Source organism: Mustela putorius, unplaced genomic scaffold (genome assembly GCF_011764305.1).
Source record: "Mustela putorius furo isolate JIRA1106 unplaced genomic scaffold, ASM1176430v1.1 tig00000450_pilon_pilon_pilon, whole genome shotgun sequence".
In the NCBI taxonomy this organism is placed as follows: Eukaryota; Metazoa; Chordata; class Mammalia; order Carnivora; family Mustelidae; genus Mustela; species Mustela putorius.
The window spans coordinates 25,877,933-25,896,879 of record NW_025421385.1 but is presented as its reverse complement, the minus strand read 5'-3'; the positions used below and the strand labels follow the sequence as shown (position 1 = coordinate 25,896,879).

The 18,947-nt window shown below is 38.7% G+C and overlaps 1 long non-coding RNA gene across 2 annotated transcripts in view; it reads right to left on the bottom strand.

Annotated features, from left to right (window-relative positions):
* The window catches only part of LOC123392129, a 320,886-nt gene that overhangs the window by 110,505 nt on the left and 191,434 nt on the right, over positions 1–18,947 (bottom strand). For both annotated transcript variants that reach the window (XR_006606842.1, XR_006606843.1), the window contains exon 4: positions 4,581–4,650. This is a non-coding gene — a long non-coding RNA (uncharacterized LOC123392129). The remainder of the gene's footprint in view (positions 1–4,580; positions 4,651–18,947) is intronic.

Genomic DNA, 18,947 nt, shown 5'->3' with positions numbered 1-18,947 from the left:
AACTGGCTAGTTCATGGAGGAATGCGAGAAATACCTAAATTAGAAACTGCTAGAGACAGAGGGGAAGAAGAGAAAAACAGAAGTAAGGAGAGAAGGAAGAAGTCACCATTGGAGTAAGAAGTAAATTTTACTGGTTACCATCCTGTGACACCTGTGTGTACCAGGCTGCCTGCCTGTCTGGGGCTCTTTTCCCTCTCTAACAGCTCCCTCTTTGCATCTCTGAGGCTTTCGCCCATCCTGACAGCCCTGGCTGGTGTCCAGAGCCCACTCTCCTGACTACTGAATTTCTTTATGTTCATTTTGTAAGCTTATGATTGCCACGGACAACGCTTGTTTAGTGTCTTTGCACATGGGAAGCATTTTCAGGTTCACACAAATATTATTCGGTGATCATCAATATCTTGACTACCATGATCTCTGTTGGTCACTGAAAATTTCCAAAGGCTACACAGATGCTGGGTAAGAGCCTGGGCTTTGGAGCCAGACTCATTGTGAAACCTGGCTGTGCTGTTAGCTGTGTACCTTCAGCAAGTGACTCCATCTCCCCTTTCTGCACATCAGGGGTGATAGTAGTACCCACAATGCACGGTGGTTATGAGGATCAAATGGTACTGAGGGTTCTTACCTTTCTCTTCCAGGAACCCATCTGACAGTCTGGGGAAACCCTTGGAAACTTTTCTTAGAATAACATTTTTTAAGAACATTAAAGATATATGTAATACTTTATTATAAAGCAAATTAATATATATATATAACACTTTATTATAAAATAAATTAATCAAAATTTGGTTATCCAAATATTTAAAAAAATCAATTTGTGATCATTATTAAATGCAATAAATAATAAGACCTAATGGTAGGTTTAATATCAATGGGAAATTTCAAGTTTGTGATAACTACCAATGTTATTTTGACATAGCTGGGACAACTGAAATGTACTATGAAAACAGCTGATTTCCACTGGTGACAAAAACAAGGGTACGTATAATTCTATCAAAGTTTACTGCTTGTGTCTATTTGAAAGAGATGGGAAGTTCCAGTTAAAGGTTAGCAAAAATAAATATATAATTTTTTCGTCTAAGTTCAAAGATCCTCCTTATTTCTAGTCTCAGACTTTTTGGGGGAATCCATGGGCCCCAGAGAAAGCCATGGATTGATGTTAGATAGGGCTTAGTGCAGTGCGGCTCATAAGGAGAGCTCTCTAAATTACTCATGATGCAAAGATTTCTTCTTAGAAATTGAAATGATGTCATTCTGCTAGAATGAGCCACATGAAATTGCAAATTTTGTAAGTTAAAAAAAATCAAATTTTGGCAATTTCATATGGCTTAATCTAATATAATTTAGGAACCATACAAAGTGACTTATGAAACCATTTTAATTCTTTAGTATATGAAGTTTTTTTTCCCTAAGCAAGTATATATTAGCCTATGGTTTTTTGAAAGTATAGACTATTTGGAGTTACATATTTGACTGTATCTTTGGGTTCATTCCAGTATTTGTTGACAAAGACAAATGGACAACATTTTGGGTTATTCTGAGATTTATGATAATGCCTAACATACATCTTTTTCTTAATTATAGAGCATTTTGTTATGTCTGTGATTTACACATCCCTAATGATTCATTTAGACCTAAAAAATCTCTCCTTTGTTGCCAAAAAGTTCAGCCTTATTAATCTGGAGGAAGTCTATGACCTAGCTGCTTTTAGGCTTGACATATTATTTGTAAAGATACTTTAAGGTGTTTCAATCACCCAGAAATGATTATCTAGTATAGTCACAGAAGTAACATGTCATCCTGGGCAGCCTAAGATTGTTTCTGGATTGAAAGAATGTTGGCAAGGGGAGATTTCAGTTGCTTAATACAAATTCAAGTTCTTACAGCAGTGTTCCATTGTAGGTTTCCTTTCCTATAGCCCCAGTTAGATGGTACAGTGTGAGGGTAGAGATCCTCTTTCTCTTGTGCATGATAGTATCCCCAGTGCCTAATGCTGTGCCTGGTATTTAATAGTAATGGTGCCTGGCATTCAACAGTAGATATTCAATAAATGTTTGAATGAAAGAATGAAGAGATGAAGAAAGACAGCCCCCTAACTGTTCTTCTTACCTCTGGCTGATAAAAGAGAAGAATCAATGGACAGCTTTGATTTGGTTTGTCATTAATGTTCCATTGTTAACTTTACACTCTCAGAAATATTGTCAATTCAATAAAATATAATCAAATGGGAGGGAAATAATTAGCTTTGTGAGCATATAAAAAATACTTTTAAAGATGAACACATTCCTTTTCATAAAATGTACACTCAAATTGAATATATCAACAAGACTGTTGAGTTTGACTTAAGAAAAAAACTCTACTTTTCAAGTATTATCAAGCTCTTTGGGACATCTCTGTCCATTCAAACTACTGAACAGATTACTAAAAAGCTGGTAGTTTATTATGGAAAATATACTCATAGAAATATTATAGGAAATATACAGATAAGAAAATACTAAACACACATGACACATAGTAGGTACTCATAAATCACATGTTAATTGGATTGATTAATATGACCAAAAAATCCACCTTAATTTTTTTGTTTTAAAATTGTTAATAGAACAAGCATTATTTCATGTGTTTATTAATCATGCCTTTTGCTCTGAGGTATTTTCCTTGCCCTTCTTATTAAAATTGGGTTCTTCGTATTTTTGATTGAGCTACAAGAGCCCAATCTTTCATCCTAAAAGTTGACAATATTTTCCCTACTTTAACAATTGTCTTTTGACACTAGTGTGTGTATATGTGTGTGTGTGTATGTGTGTATGCGCGCTTGCCATAAAGATGATTATTATTCTATATTTCAAAAGGTCTTTTCAACACAATACTATCAAATATTTATAATTTATTTAATTCTTTTATAATTTACGTGTTTATATTCACATTTTTGACCTATCTAAGTTGGGGATAAGGAATTATGCAGGGATCTAGCTTTATTACTTTTTAAATGGTTATCTAGGCATCCCTGATTTTTTCATTGTAAACCTGTTTTTTTCCCCACTGTCTGGAAAATCCAGCATTATTGGTCACCCTGCCATAAACTTGTGATTATTTCTGAGTTCTTTCCATTGAGCTTTCTATTGTTGCAAACCACAATTACAGTTGGTTAATCCACACTTGCTATTTTCTTTCCCAGAATTTTCTTTGCTATTCTTACATGTTTATTTTTCAGACAAACTCACAGTCATTTTGCAAATTCCCCTGAACTTGTGACTTTGATTAGGGTTTTATAAGCATTTAACCCAGGGCCTGACACATAGTCAGCCCTCTGTAAGTGTGAGCTATCATAGTAATTTTAATAAGAATTATGATTACCATGTCAAATATCATGATAGATACAAAGAGGATTAACGTCTTCGCAGCATTGAGTCTTCTTATCCAAGAGAAAATTTGGATAATTTCCATTTATTTGAACTTTAAAAAATATTCCTCGGTGGTTGAAATGTTTAGTCTACTCACTATTTACTCTAGTCCTTCTCTCTTGTAACAATGATTTTACACCTTCCTCATTCTCCTTAAATCTCCTTACCCATTGTCAATACCTCTGTCGAGAAAGATGTAGCACCTGGCTACGGCTCTTTCATTTTCCTCCAAATTAGCAAGCCTACCCCCATTGGCATTCCTTCTCCCCTTCCTCCTTCCTCACCCCAGTTACAAGTGATCTGATCTTCATATTGCTAAATCCAATGGTCATTTCTATGCCTCATCTGACTTGACCTCTCAGCAGAGCATCTAACATATTTGTTATTTCTTCCTTAAAATACTCTTTTCCTTCTGTTCCCCTAAAATCATTCTTAGATTTCTAATTCCTCTTGACCGCTACTTCTAAGTCTCCCTGACCTTTAAATGTTCACATTCATCAGGGATTTCCTCTGGGCCACTTTCTTTCTCTTCCCATTCTCCCTTAATGACTGTAACTACTGCCTTGACTTTAAATAATTATCCATATGCCAAAGACTTAAAACTTTATCTCTGGCCGGTTTCTCTACTTCTATGGTCCAGTTGGAGATATCTGCTTGCCTACTGAAATCTCCACTCAGAAGTCTTGCTAGCATCTTACCTTATTTTTTGTTTATTTATTTATTTGAGGTGGGGGGCGGGGAGGGGGGCAGAGCACAAGCCCCAGTTGGGGGGGTGGTGGTGGTAGGGGCAGAGGGAGAGGGAGAAGCAGACTCCCCACTGAGTAGGGAGCCTGACACAGGGCTCAACCCCAGGACCTTGGGACCATGACCTGAGCCAAAGGCAGCTGTTTTACTAGCTGAGCCACCCAGGTGCCCTCTGGCATCTTATTTTAGATTTTAAAAATTGAACCAATTCATCCCCTACTCCACTCCAGATCTTACATCTTCTAATGCTCCCCACTTGAGGATGTGGCCTCCATACACTCCATTGTCCATGCCAAAATCTGGGTATAATCTAAACCATTGACAATCAGCTCACATTCAAATCATTACCAAAACTGTTCAAGAACTCTTAGATCCATTCACTGATTCCCATCTTCACCACCCCCACCCAATTCCAAGGACCCCATCACTAACCTGGACTCTAGGACAGCTTCCTTTCTTCTGCATGTTTGCAGGTATCCTTTCCAACCAAGCCATTCTGTACCTGAAAGTCAAAGTAATAGTTTAAAAATATGAACCTGATATTATTATTGCTTTGCTTAAAGCCTTATAGTGGCTCCTCGTTATTCTCTTAAGAAAGTTATCATCATCCTAAGGTCCATTAAGACCTGTTCTTAAACTTTTCCTCAGCATTATCTTCTGTCAAACTTCCTTATGAGTCTCTGCAGAGACTATACTCCCTGAAAGATAAGAATTGTCCATCTTTCTCCTCTTTTTTGTTTGGCCAACTCCTACTCTTCTTAAGCTTCATTTTAAATGTTACATCTTGGGGTGCCTGAATGGCTCAGTCAGTTAAACATCTGCTTTTGGCTCAAGTCATGACCTCTGGGTCCTGGGGTCAAGCCCCATGTCAGGCTCCCTGCTCAGCAGGGAGTCTGCTTCTCCCTCTGCTTTCTCCTCACTCACCCCTGCTCATGTGTGTTCTTGCTCTGTCTTAAATAAATAAATAAATGAATAAATAAAATCTTCTTAAAAAACACAAATATTACTCCTTTAGGGAGGTCTTTCTTGACCTTCAAATACAGACTCCAATATTGTATGCACTTACGGCACCCAATACTCTTCCTCTATATTATAGTAGCTATCATATAATTTAAAAAAATGATCCTTGTTAGTTATTAGATTGTATTCTACATGTCAAGGACTCTATAATTTATAGACCTTTTGATTTTTAGGTAATAGTAGAGTCACATGCAGTTGTAAGACACAGTACGAGAATTCTTGATTTCCTCCAATGGCAACAACTTGAATGAGATCACAACCAGGAAACTGACATCAACAGAATCTGTGAACTTGATTCAGAGTTTACCAGTTTTATAGGCCCTAATCTGTGTATATGTGTGTGTAGGTGTGCACCTATCTGTGTGTTGTTCCTTGCAATTTTATCACATGGAGATTTGTGTGACCACCACAGCAGTCATGACACAGAGCAGTTCAATTAAAAGGATACCTCTTTACAGCTACATTCCCATCCCTCCCTATGAACTCTTAAATTGCAACATATCTAGGACTTAAGATAGAACCTCATGTATAGTAGGTAGTTAAAGAACTTCTGTAAAATGAATGAAATTAATAAATTACATAATTTATTAAAGCTGAAATTCATTAAAAGAACAACTAACCACAACCCACAAGGACTTATCCTAGAAACTTATAGTAGGGAAACCTATCAAAATAATGTCCCATTACAATATTTACAAAAGAAAATTTAATAGACAAAAAATTATTTAAAATTTATATCAATTTCAAAAATATAGAACTATTCTTACTTAATATGATAAAGGAACCCACTTAAATAGGAAAACAAATATTAATACCATGGTAAAACATATTTGTCCCTTTGAACAGGAATGTTTGCTGTCACTATTATTATTGTTTTTTTAGAATCTGGCCAGTGTAATAAGATATGAAAACAAAATAAGAAAAAAAGTTGACGAAGAAATTGTCCATATCCTCCAGATAAAGAGCACCAGGAACAAACCTGTTGTTAAACAATTTGGGCTTAACAGTCCTTGCAGGGAGAGAGAAGGCTAGCTGGAGAAAGAAATGAATGGTGAATTGTGGGGTGTCTCACTAGCAAAATATTGGAAAGGACTTAAATAACTTGGCTTGTGTCAAACGATTTTGGGGTGGGTTGAAGGAAGTAGGACTCATCTCTGGACAGGATGTGGTCATGAAATGGAGATAACTCTATAAGTGATTACCTTAGTAAGTCTTTTCTAGAGGTATGGAGACTGGGCAAGACTAAAGCTGTAACTGGTAAAAATTAATGATCACTCATATTAGTCAAAATAGGGATATGTTTGGTATTTTGTGGCTTGGACATTGTTCATGTTTTGTCTGTGCTCAGATATGATTAAAAAGTGGTCTTGTTTTTGTCTGGATTCATGATGGTCACAGTGAAGCCTTGTCTGATGCTAAAGTTTTGTGAAATTGTATATATTTGATGGAAGAACACTAAGGCCTAATAGTACCAGACCAGCTCCCGGATGTTAAGTATTGATTTTTTTTTCTTTCTCAAGACAAAGTATCATTATTTGCAAACCATATTAATATATTTATCTAACCACTGTAATAAGAAATTAACTTAATATTTATCAAAATAATATATTATTCAGCAGTATTTGTATAAAAGACAAAGACAAGCTATCCATAGCATCTATATCAGTAATAGGTCACTTTAAAATAAAAAATACTTTTTTTTCATAATAGAAAACAAATACATAAACTAAACTTAGTAAGGTATATTAGGGAATTTAGATAGAAAAAAAACCCAAAAAAGCCTGTATTCACACTTAGAAGACAACTCATTTAGAAATGTTCTTAATAGGCACCTGGGTGGCTCAGTGGGTTAAGCCGCTGCCTTCAGCTCAGGTCATGATCACAGGGTCCTGGGATAGAGTCCCACATCAGGCTCTCTGCTCAGCAGGGAGCCTGCTTTCCTTCCTCTCTCTGCCTGCCTCTCTGCCTACTTGTGATCTCTGTCTGTCAAATAAATAAATAAAATCTTTTTTTTTTTTAAAGTTCTTAATAAAGATGGTACACTTCTTTTTGTATAATTTGTAACACTCATCTACTTCAGGAGCTACTTTCCCATGATTCAGAATGCTTTATTATGAAGGGAAAGCTATAATACCAAGAGTTATTTCCTAATTGTATTTGAGGGTCTGGTCTACCAAATGAAAGGACCAGGAAAAAGCAGGTGAGGTACTGTAAATCTTTGCAAGCAAGTATTTTCTAAGAATCAATTCTAAGGTTAACTTAAGAGTTTACCTTCTAAACATTTATAGCTTATCACTGGGAATTGGCAGGGGTTACAAACAAAGCAACTCATTATCTTATCAAATCATAGTATCTCAATGATAGTGGAAAATTTATTTTTTTTAATTTTTAAAAAAGATTTTGTTTATTTATTTGATAGAGAGACAGAGATCATAAGCAGGCAGAGCAGCAGGCAGGGGGGCGGGGAAGCAGGCTCCTGGCTGAGCAGAGAACCCTATGTGGGGCTTGATCCCAGGACCCTGAGATCATGACCTGAGTCGAAGGCAGAGGATTAACCCACTGAGCCACCCAGGTGCCCCCCATTTTAAAAAAATTAATCAAGATATTAATGGGGTCCTGGGGGTTCAGTTAGTTAAGTGTCTGCCCTGGGCTGAATGAAGTCTAGATCCCAGGGTCCTAAGATAGAGCCCCATGAAGGACTCCCTGCTTAGCAGGGAGTCTGCTTCTCTCTCTCCCCATTGCTCATGCTCTCTCTCTCAAAGAAAGAAACAAAATCTTTATTAAAAAGACAATATAAAGAGAAGTAAAATGAGAAAGGACCTCAAAACCCCAAATTATTTTATCATGGGATGCATAGAAGATTCTTTCCTTGTTCTATGAGAGGTAGCAGTTGTGAAGAAAGGAGCAGGATTATGGAAATTAGAGATCTAGCTACATATTCCTTCTTTTCAATTTACTAGACCATGGAAACTTCAGCATGTTATTTAAATTCTCTGACATTCAGTTTCTTCATCTGGAAGTGGGGCATATTCCCAAACACTTAGCACTCTATAATGGTCACATGAGACAATATGTTAAAAATAAAAACTACCTTATTGCTTGACACTGAACTGCTCTCAGAGAAGAAAATGCTGATATCCTACATATACCTTCCCCTTCTCAGTTTTCTCCTGACGATTGATGTGGAAGAGGAATTTAGATTACAATTCTCAACAGATATCTGACATTAAACATCATGAACCCTGGGGCTCCTGGGTGACTCAGTGGGTTAAAGCCTCTGCCTTTGGCTCAGGTCATGATCCCAGTGTCCTGGGATCAAGCCCTGCATTGGGCTCTCTGCTCAGCAGGGAGCCTGCTTCCTCCTCTCTCTGCCTGCTTCTCTGCCTACTTGTGATCTCTGTCTATCAAATAAATAAATAAAACCTTTAAAAAAATAAAAAATAAACATCATGAGCCCTAATGCTTAGCTCTGAACTCAAGTGTTCTCAGTAATTATGCCTTACGGTGGTAAATTTAAAAGAATTTAAAAAAACATTCAGACATTTACTTTAATGGGGTTCTCTGATTATCAATTCCAATGCATGTGGGAGGGTCAGGGCGGGGGGCTCCCAACACAACACCAAGCAATTCTCTGGCGCCAGGTGGGTGTCTTAAAAATAAGCTCAATTCTGACACTATCTACCTCAAGATAGCATCAGATTCCACAAGGGCTCCGTCCCCCAAGCCTGCCCCATCCCCCTTAGATGTTAATCACAAGCCCAGATGGTCATCTTTCTGTCTTACCGATTGGGTATACACCAGAGGTTCTTACAAAACCCCTTGCTGAGTTCAATTGATTTGCAGGAGCAACTCATGGAACTCAGGACAAGATTTTACTTACTAGATTACAGGGCTTTTTAGAAGAAGGATGTAACTCGGGAACAGCCTGATGGAAGAAATGCATGGGGGTGGGGGGATTTGGGAGGTTGGGGAGGTGGAGGAAGTAGGAGGAAAGGGCCCAAAGCTTCCACGCTCCCTTCAGGCTGTCCCTCTCTTCATATCTTGTGTTCTTTAAGCCAGAAACTTTCTGAACCATGTCCTCTTTCAGGTTTTTATAGAGGGTTCATTACACAGCTGATATTGATCAAATCACTGGCTGTTGGTGAATTGATTCAACCTCCAGCCCTTCTCTCCTCTCCAGCAGTTGAGGGACATAGGACTGAAAGTTCCAACCTTCTAATCATGGTTGGTTCTCCTGCAATCAGACCCCCTCCTTAGATGCTTTCCAAAAGTCACCTCATTAACATAAACTGTAGTAGAACGCGGGGGAGTAGTGGCGGGGGGGTTGTTTTGGAGGAACAACAAGACACCCATGTCACCCTTCTGGATCTGAAGTGTTTTCAAGAACGGAGATCCTACATCATAATAAAAGATGCTCCCATTGCTCTTAGACCTCAGGAATTTGCAAAAGGAAGCTGAGCCAGGATCTGTAGATAAGAATCAAATATATACAAGAAATATATTTTGGTACCCGAATAACCAAATATATAGTTCTTGTAGATAGCAATACTGCATACCTTTGCCAAAGTTCCTTAATGTTGGGCCATTCTTAGACTTTCTGCTCCTCCTGGGGAAAAGCTGATTTTCCTTCCTACCTCTGACCCACTAGCAGTATAATAAAATGCCAGTTGACAATCACAGGTGTTGGAAATGAACCCACTGGTGTTTCTTCATTGAAATGCCTAGAACAGAAATGAGACTCTTAAGACCTTCTACCTGGCTTTCACTGGAGGGAGACCTGATGAAACACCTCCAGAGAATTATCTCCCTTGATTTTCTTGTGAAACTCCTAGGATCTACTATTAAACCCAGGATTTTGCCTCAGAGAGGAAAGGGTTTCCTCAGAGTCAGAGAGGATTTCTAAGCATTCTTCCTTAAGCACCACCCTCCTCCACCAACAGGTTAGGATTTGCCTGCGGCTATGACACAGACTGTTAAAGGCAAACTTGTAGTTGTTCCTCGGGCCTTCTGCCTCTAGTCCCCCTTCTCTATCTGTGTCTTGGCTGCCTCCACTTGAGGGCAGTTTTCTCTGGGGTAACCTTATCTGGTGCTGACTCAGTGGAGCCTTTGCTTATCTCTCTGCCCTCCTCCAAAACTCAAGACCAGAGACATTTACAAACCTGACTGGGAATGGACTTGGAACCACCAAGCTCAAGTCTCATGTGAGCCAAATCATTATTTAATCAAGTTGGTGGATGTGGAAGAAAAGAGCAGAACCACTTAAGAATGGACGATAATAGTTCCTGACTTCACCTCTGCTTGTGAGAAATAATCACTCTTCTCAGTGACACATACAGTAAGTCAGAAGATTGCCATTTACTGCTCTTGCTTTTAGCGCATTCTTCAACATTATATATGGCTTTCCATCTATCAGCAAAATCTTAGATTTCATTGACATATAGGTTATAAATTCATCTTGGAAAAAGGAAGACTCCTTTTCTGGCATGGAAATATAATATATGAGTATATACAACTTAGTTCTATCTTAATTTAATTATAATATGAGGTATCTTGTAACTTCTGTTTTCATTTTATTTACACTTTTTTTTTATGTCCCAAAAGTCTCAGGTGCATAACTTTCTTCCTATTCGATATTTTTTAGTTGACGTTGTTTTTTGAAATGAAGGGACTATTTTTATCCATTCTTATATATTGCTGAATTTTCCTTGGAAACATTAATAACTTACTGAAAGAGAAATATACAGAAGGAAAAGGATTTTTTATTGTCAATATTTGAATATTACAAAATCATTAGTAATTGGCCAACATGAATATTAAGTTCCTCAGTCCTAAAAGAAAGCTTGTACTGATAGCTATCATTGCAGTTTCTTTGCTAAGAATTTTATAGATATTTCAATTATCCTCACATCACCCTCAACAAAGTAAATTCTATATTTAGCTATTTTTAAAACCTATGATGCACTTGAGACTTTTAAAAAGTGAAGTAAATTTCTCAAAGTTACACAACTGATTAGTGACAGAGCTAAGATCCAAAATTATATAATAACTCACTTTAAACATCATGAGATAAACTTTTTTTTCCCTCCTAGGATGTGATAGACAATAATTTTACCAAGTTTACATAATTAACAAATTAATCAACTAAACAAATGTAGCAGATATAACCCCCCACACACTCAGGTGTGCAAGAACAGCACATTCCCTATGGATTAAAACAACTTAATTTCTGACTGTTAGCCCTGTTAATCTCAATCTTTGCAGCATCCTCTAAGAACACATCCCATACTGTCCAGGGACCTAACAAGATGCTATGACTGGAGGGACTTGTAAGCCTGTCCCTAATCAGCCAGCCTAGATGCACCTCATATCCATTCCTCTTTGAGGGTTTGCTACCTCCTTGGAATTGCTGCCTTCTAGGCAGGACCTGAGTCCATTCTATTCTTGAACACTCAGAAATCTTTCTGTAGTCTCCATATTCTCTGCCTCATCCTTTCTTTATCTTTTCTTCTTTATTTATTTCTTTTTGAAAATAGGGACAGTGAAAGAGGAACCTGGCCGCTATCTGCTTTCCTCATTTGTCCAGTTTTTGTCTATACCTGGGAATCCCAGTCTTCATTTATTTCACCAGACTTTCTTTGTTCACTAAGGGTTTAGACCTTTGTAAAACAAAAACACAATGACTGATGTTCTCTACTCTGCTTCATTCCTGGCCTCAACCTTTCCCTGAGGCAATTAAGTTTGGACTCAGCTGCCATCTTGATTGGGAGAAACTGAGGGGTGGGGGAAATACAGGAAGAAATATAAGTCAATATTTCAAAATATAATCACAACCCACAAATATTTAGAAAGTATGTGAATTACTCTAAATTTGAAGGGGCATGGGCATGGGGTGGAGGATGCCAATAAGTAAAAGAAATTATCCCAATCCTGAGGAACTCTCAATTTATTAATAATTGGAATAAAAGAAAAAACAAAACAGTTATCTAGAAGCCATCAGAGAAAAACAATGCCAAACTTTGCAATAGGAAATCAGAGAGGAGAGAATTGAGAAGGTGAAATACAGAAATATCAAAGTATTTTAATAATTCCCACTGCCAAATTAATTAAATATTACCAATGGAACTCAAAAATATTTACTAAGCATCTATCTGTACCAAGCACTCTACGAGGCACCAGGAATACAAAAAGGGAATATAAATTTATCTTGTAAGTCAGGGGTAGGGATGGTGAAGATGAGGAGGAAAAGAAGGAGAAGCACTTTTTAAAGAATGTGATTTTGAGCTGGGTTTTAAGGACAGAATAGAATTGTATAATGGAATTATGATTAGAGAAAACACTGTGTGCAAAGACAATGATAGAATTGATCTTGCTTTAAATTCTTCCCTTCCCCCAAGCTTGGGATGATGAAGTTTTGTTAGGAAAAGCAAACAGCATGAGAAAAAGGGGAGGGGCTTCATCAAATACACCTTGGTTAGAGACCTCCTTATAGGACATGAAGGAGAGGGAAGGGGTTAGTTTAGATTCCCATATATAGATTGAGGATGAGAGCTGAAGCACACTATAGCTTAAAAAATGGTCTACACTATGACCAGTAAAATAAGCAAATGGCCTAAGGTCAAAATGATATAATACCTCTTTGCTCAGCTCTATATGTTCCAAGATAGGACCATTGACAGAATGATATACTAGTAACTCTGCAAAGATCATGTGCTCTAAAAATGCACTGACTACTCCAGCAACTTGTCTGGTTTACAAATTCTGAACAATCCAGGCCAAGACCATATTATGACTAATTCCAGCCCTGAAGTCCTGTAAGTACCATACCCGCTGTTCTTCCTCTTTTGACTCAATCCATGCTTCCTCCACCTTGTATTGTCTCTTGCTCCAGGAGGCTAAATCATGCTAACCTTTTTTTTTTCTTTTCTTTTCTTTTACTACGGGTGTGTTCCTGGTAGTCTCTGGACAGAGTTTTAGCAAACCAAGATTATCAGAGACCTCGATGCTATAGAGACAGAGTCTTACAGAGAGCCACACTCAAGAGCCCTTGAGTCTCTACTTCCTTGAAGCCAGTCTTCCTGTCATGAGAAGCCAAGTCTCAATACCAGTGTGAGCTCCAAATATTTGTTGAGCCCTTTGACCTTGGTCTTATTTTGTCTTATGGATAAGATCTCCCAGGACTTTTTGGTTATTTGATTATATATGTCCTTATTCTCTAGAAGCTATCCAAAATTCTCAATTTGCCTCTCCTCTGCTGTTTGTGTAAGGACAATCCTGTGGTACATCTAAGAGATTCACAGGACAGGAAATGGGCATGGGTCCAATGAATCTACATTGCAGTTTGATGGTTGGCAATCAAATATCACAGTTTTATGGAAGTTTTTTTGAAATCTATAAGCAAGAGGGTTGCTTGTCCTTGGGGAAATGAACATGTGTTGAATCATTTGGCATGGTAGTTCCTGTGTAATAAAATTTAATACTCTGAAGATCACACATTTTGTGTCTGCAACATGGATAAACACTAGGACAAGAATCACTATAAAAGTTTGAAATATGTTTCATATGTCTCAAAATCAGTTTGGATTCTCTGGAAAAAAACAAGCTGCCATGTCTTGAAGATACTCAAGCAGCTCTGTGGAGGCCCATGTGGTGGGGAACAGAGCCTTCTGGAAAGAATCAATAATAACTTGCCAGCCATGTGAGTGGCCACCTTGGAAATGGATCCTCCAACTCCCGTCAAACCTTTAGATAACTGCAGCCTCTGGAGAAACACCAACCAGAACAGCTTCACTAAGCCACTCCCAAATTCCTGACCAGCAGAACTCTGTATAAGAAAACAAGTATTTCTTGTTTCTGGGTGGCTCAGTGGTTAAAGCCTCTGCCTTTGGCTCAGGTCATGATCCCAGGGTCCTGGGATCAAGCCCCACATCGGGCTCTCTGCTCAGCAGGAAGCCTGCTTCCTCCTCTCTCTCTCTGCCTGCCTCTCTGCCTGCTTGTGATCTCTCTCTTTGTCAAATAAATAAATAAAATCTTATATAAAAAAAAGAAAAGAAAACAAGTATTTATTTGCTTGTTTTAAACCATTAAGTTTTGGACAATTTGTTAGATAGCAATAGATAACTAATGTAACAGCTAACTAATAGTAAGATCATTACTATAATAGCTAATGTAAAGTGGACTTTCGTTTAATTTGTATATGGAGGTTTATCTTTGCCAGTGTTTATAGGATTACTCCCACACCTGCTGATTGTCAAGAGCAGTGGTTTTGGAAGCACCACAACCACTGGACAGGCGTATCTGCCAACAGTTTAGAATCTTGAACCAGCAGAGAGCTAAAATACTGCCTTTTACTGAGCTCTTATACTCTTTCTTCCAAAAGACTAAATTTCTAATTATCACTGGGGTCTTTAGTTGTAAAGAAGGAACAGGAAACTCTGCAGGTAAGTTGGTAGTTGGCCTCTAAGATGGCCCATAATGATTCATGCCTCCTAATATTTGCACGTTATGTAGTTCCCTCCGTTTGAGGGCAGGCTGTATCTAGGAACTTGCTTCTAAGTGGTAAAACTTAACAAAAGAGATGACATATCATTTCTAAGATTCAAATACAAAAATTACTTGCCTTCCATCCTATTGCCTGTTCTCACTGTCTTACTGGCCTATTCTGAGGGAAGATAGCTACCATGCCATAAGCTACCCAACAGAGAGGGCCACTTATTGAGAGAATGGCATGTCCAACCAAGAGCCAGCAAGTACCTAAGTCCTCATTTCAGTAGCCCATAAGGAGCTGAATGTTGCCAGTGAATGAACTCAGAAGGGATCCTTCTCCAACTGAGCTCTGGCCAGCATCTAGACTGTAGCCCTGTGAGAGATCCTGAGCTAGAGGTATCCAGCTAAGCCATGCCCAGATTCTTGAACCACAGAAACCATAAGATAAATATTTGTTGTCCTAAGCCATAAAGTTTTGGGATAACTTGTAACACAGCCATAAAAAACTATGTTGAACAGTTAGATAAAACAATACCAAATTGTTTGGGTTTATTTTTATAGTAACAATTTTTATTATATTAATTAATACATTGTTATATAGCAACATGAGAATGGAGGTTTCTCTCCTGTTGAGGTTTTATACATAATCAATTTTATGGGGATTTAGTCTCTATTCTGGGAGTAAAGTTGTATTATGGATAAAGAGAACACTGGAAAATCATTAGTTTAACTCATAATGTATATTATAAATATCACCATTTGACAAGGACATTTAAATCTATAGGAAAAAGTCTTTTTTCTCTCATCATTCTGTTGAGTTATATCATACTAGTCTTTGCACACAAGCAGGAGTATACCTCTTTCTAACCTGGATCATATTTATAGTAACATTCTGCCAAACTCCTTATTTGATTTGTCAAGTTTTTTTTTTCCTTTATCATACATTTGATAAGAGAACTACTACCATCATTTTGAAATAATTACAATTTGGAGACTCCCAGGCAAATTTAATTTTAGTCATCAGCTTTCATTTTATAAAGCAAAGAAGCCAACATTTCTATATAGACATCATTAATTGTTATTCTTTGGAGCTCAAATTTGGTAAAGACAGAGTCAAGAAGAGCTGTTTTCAAAAAACTAAGATGTGTTATTAAAGACAGGACACAGGGTTCAGTTTTTCTTCTAAGAGATTCTTTCAAAGGTTTAAGAAACAAGATTTATATTAATTAAATTCTTGGGAAGTGTAGTAAAAAAGAGAATGTGTTTCTTATATAAACTTATGAAGTAGGGTGCCGATTGAACAGATGAATGAGCACCTTGATGGCAACAGAAATGAGGGGTTCAGAGAGCAGGGCAAGAGATTCTCTGAGAGCAAGAGAATGAAGAAGGACCACCAGAAAATTTTTACTTGGGGATCCCAATTCTTTCTTTTTTCCTTTTTAAAACACATTTTATTTATTTATTTGACAGCGGGAGAGACAACACAAGCAAGGGGAGGAGGAGAGGGAGAAGCAGGCCTCCTGCTGTGCAGGGAGCCCGATGTGGGGCTCGACCTCAGCACCCTGGGATCATGACCTGAGCAGAAGGCAGATGCGTAATGACTGAGCCACCCAGGGGCCCCAAGGATCCCAATTCTAATCAACTACCTGCTCCACAGGATTTTGTGCTTGCTGAATACAGTAACTAGCCATTCTGATGCTCCTGAAAATTAGATGTATACTGTTTCTACTTGAGATCCACCTGCCATCCCATTTGTGTTCTTTAAAATCAAATGGGGTGCCTGGGTGGCTCAGTGGGTTAAAGCCTTTGCCCTCGGCTCAGGTCATGATCTCAGGGTCCTGGGATCGAGCCCTGCATAGGGCTCTCTGCTCAGCGAGGAGCCTGCTTCCTCCTCTCTCTCTCTCTCTGCCTGCCTCTCTGCCTACTTGTGATCTCTGTCTGTCAAATAAATAAATAAAATCTTTAAAAAAAATAAAATGCTGAATTCTGGCATCAGTTACAGAAGCTGAGGTTCTAACTCTTTATTACAGAACAAAATAAAGGGAGAGATTTCCCTCATAGCCATCTTTTCTTCTCAGAGCTCTCTTCCCTTGCCTTGCAACTTCTAATGGGCAGGTGATGGCTTCCATGGAAACTCAATGGAAACCAGCAAAATAACAAAATTTTATGTAAAGTTTTTTTTCTTTTTGAGAGTTATTTTCATTTAGAAAATAATCAACTGCTGTCACACCTTTGGGTCAGCCTTAAAAAAGTTCCTAGAGTCTTTGTGTGTGCCATGACTAACCTAAAGGAGAAAAAATACACACGAAACCAAACACCGGGGAGAGAGAGAGGAGAGTTTAGAGTGCCCATGAATAATCATTTCAAAGAATTGCTGGGTCCTGGGAAAGTGGATTCTAAGGGATTAACACGGCAGATAAATAAAAGGTTATTTCTGGTTGTTTGGTTTTTAATATATAATCGTCACTATCCAGCTGACTTGGAAAAAATTCCCAAGAAATGATGCGTATCAGGTACCAAATTCTATGACACTCCCCAAACTCAGCTGTGGTCTTTCCTTTCTTCTCTTTCTTCCTGCCCCTAAAACCCCAAGGCAAGGAATCAAGGCTTCTAGACACTGCCGGATGAGTCAAGGTACCGCGGCCCAGACCGGCTAAGCCCTCACTCTGTCACCACACAGACACAAAGGCATTCGAGAAACCACAGCCCTCTGGTTTTGTGGCTCCCGCCTTTCTAATCAAATCGACGCACAGCATGCATGCAGAGTTCACCACAACACACAAACACCGTGAAGCACCTTAGGGAGGTTGCCCGGCGGCAACGTCCACGAAGCTGTGATTCACCGGGCCAGGGGAAGGCCTCCGAGGGCAGCCAATCAGAGTCCGGTCCTGGGAAAAAATCACTTGGCTCTTCCAGGAAGCCATCTAATGATGTTACTGTAATCCTCAGGCTTGAATTCTTCAGCCTCCTCAACACGAACTCACAGACTTCACTGATTATGTAATTACGGAAAACTTCACAACAAACATGAAGATTCCTTCTGGAGGCCACATTGAGGACCGTGCATTTGAGCGTGGGAGGGAAGCACACGGCGCACAAAGGGAAGAGCAAAGAGATTTGTTGAACTTAAAAGGCTGCAGTTTGAAAGAGGCCTCTACCAGACCTCCCTTTTCGTGTGCACATTTTTTGCACCTGCAACTGTTTGTGGGTTGGAAAGCAATAGCCCTCCCCCCCTTCTCCCAGGAGACCATGCTTTAATGCCTTGGCCCCAAATGTGTCATTTTCCTGCCGAGGGGGAGAAATCAAAAGAAACTAAGTTTTTAGAACTTTGCTGTAAAGAAACTAATAGTTCTGTAAAGGATTGGAGCCACATTTTCAGGTTAGGCACAGTTGTTAGAGATATGTCAGAAGGGAAAACATGCCTCTTCACTTTCTTTCCTGACTTGCTCAAGTTCTTCATTTCACTGGGTTCTGGGTGACATCTGGAGACCCCTTTCCAGCAGGGGTGGCAGCAGGCTTCCCACTCTGCGGTGTGGGACTGCGCTCAGACCAGTGTTCAAAGTCTAGATTCCAAATGGACCTTCCGGATTCTTCGCAGAGGAGATGCTAGCCATGTTATTTCCACCAATACGAACCTTGGATACCAGAAGTGAATTGCGGCATCTTAATTATGATGCTCATGAATGAAGTGCTGACAAATGATCTTGCTATAGATGGTGTTTAGGTGGTGGGTGGAGCTCGGGTTAGAGCTGGGATCAAAACTCCACGTTGGCCATTGATCTACTTCCTCCCTCCCCCGCCACCCACCTCATATGTGGAGATGAAAGTTAAGAGTCAAAGGCCTCTTTTAAACCATTATGAACTGTTTTATTCAAAGTAGCATCTGTGGATTTTTCTAAGACTGGCCAAAATTTGTCAAATGATTCATCCAGGGAATCGAAAGCTTAAAATCAAGGGTCGTAACTGAAGGAAAAGTGTTACATTCATATGAAGTAGAATGCAATTGCTAAATGAGGGAATATATAACAAAGCCCCTCACTCAGCATTTATAATAATAGCATGAGGATGAACTTGAATCATAGCACGAGGATGAACTTGAATACACAATAGAGTAGCAGACACAGATCAGAAAAGCTTAGTTCTCTTTGGTTTAACCTGGGGGACATGAGGGATTTCTCTACAGTATAAACCTTAAAGAATATTGATGCTATATGGGGGTTCTCATATGTTTTATAAGATGCTAGTGTGTCATATGGCCAGGTAGCTGGAGATTTTTAAAAAGTAGATATATTTAAT